Raw genomic sequence first — 1,602 nt, 5'->3', positions numbered from 1 at the left:
AGCTTTTTAATCGATCGATTTAATTTCCTTTTGGGACAAACTGCAGAGATTTCCACGTCTCCTTTGTCAGGCTGTGGGACAGAAAGCGTTTAAAGTTTCAGAGCTCTAATGTGCAGCTGTCACCCTAATAATACACACTTCTTTTGCCTTACATCTTTCTGTGTGAGCAAATGTCTCCATCCAAGGTTGGGTCGGGTCACTTATGTGAGACGTGTCCCCATGCAGTCCTCCACAATCCTGACTGCGTGGTGCTAGAAGTGGATGTTGACTGGTTGATAAGTGGGCGAGGATAGCACAAGCTGGTGATTTCATACCTGCCGATTTCTAATCGGCTCCAGAATAGGTTATGTTCACATCAAGTTACCATGGTGATATTATGGTAGTCTTTACCTTATTATAGCCTTATAAAGCCCACTGATGCAATTGTTGTTATGATTTGGTACTATACACACTGGAAGTGTGTTTGGGGTCACTCTCCTATCAAACAGGATAGGAGAGTTTGAGGACTTGACTTTAATTTTGCTTTGTTTGTCAGCTTGACAGAATGAAGACTGACACTGATGTTTATTTTTAGTATCTGAAAAGAAAATATAATCTTAATCTTAATATAAATAAAGCTTAAATGACTAATAAAATGTGTATGTCTGTCTTTTTCTCCGTGTTTATTTTGCCATTTCGGTTGCTTCCTTGTACTTTTACTTTAAGATGAATCATTTCAATTAACCTCAATAATTATAATAAATTCTTACAGGTGGTCCAATGTTTCTGGATTACCCACAGCCGCCTCTGTCTGCATAAAAGCAGTGCTGGAACACTGGTGTACCATGGCCTCGTGAGCATCAGGGGAACAGCATTGTCCTTGTTGCTACAGAAAATGGTGAGAAAAAGTAATTAACAATGGAGGAGAGACAGACCATCATAACACTTAGATGTAGGTCTTGTAGTCTGATGAATTATAATCTGAAATCTTTGCATTCTGCAGCGCCATGCTGTACCCTCTGGTAAGCTTGAAAATATGGAGTGGCCAGCACGGTCTCCAGACTTAAACCCCATCAAGCTGGTTTGGGATGAACTGGACCGAAGAGTGAAAGCAAAGCAACCTACAAGTGTCAAACATTGTAGAAAGAACGCCACGACTGTGTTCAGCTGTTATATCTGCCAAAGGTGGCTACTTTGATGAGAAGTTGAGAATACATTTGTCTTTAAATTGATTCTGATTTCTTTTTTAACTCCAATTGCTTATTTGTACTGTGCTTTCATTTCAGAGTACAATGAGACATTAAACTGGATAATTTCCAATAAGCTCTGATGAAGCTGGATTGACCAAAGTTATTGTTTGTGTCGTGTTTCCATGTGTTCAGTAACTTTACTGTTATTTGTATTTTGTTTCTAAGTGTGCTGTCGTCTCCACAGCAGTGATCTGGTTTCTCTGCAGTTTCAATAAACTTTGGTCTCACTTGATCTTCTGTTTGTTTCACAAAGATGTCTGATGGACAACCTGAGTTGTTGTGATGAACCCAAAACACTTCAGTTTTCTTCAAAGCAGATAAAGTTCATGTGAGCCACAGACAGCAGGAACGATTTCACACATGAATCTTAGTT

The 1,602-nt window shown here is 39.3% G+C and overlaps 1 long non-coding RNA gene across 1 annotated transcript; it reads left to right on the top strand.

Moving 5' to 3' along the window:
- The first annotated feature begins 6 nt into the window (after positions 1-6).
- On the top strand, positions 7-1,461 carry LOC102307025. The gene is made up of 2 exons (XR_317920.3): positions 7-877; positions 983-1,461. It is a non-coding gene; the product is annotated as an uncharacterized LOC102307025 (long non-coding RNA).
- Positions 1,462-1,602: the final 141 nt, after the last annotated feature.

Source organism: Haplochromis burtoni, unplaced genomic scaffold, assembly GCF_018398535.1.
Source record: "Haplochromis burtoni strain Fernald_Lab_line unplaced genomic scaffold, NCSU_Asbu1 Contig_1566, whole genome shotgun sequence".
Taxonomy (NCBI): domain Eukaryota; kingdom Metazoa; phylum Chordata; class Actinopteri; order Cichliformes; family Cichlidae; genus Haplochromis; species Haplochromis burtoni.
Note: the sequence above shows the minus strand (reverse complement) of the source record. Positions and strands in the feature narration are given on the sequence as shown.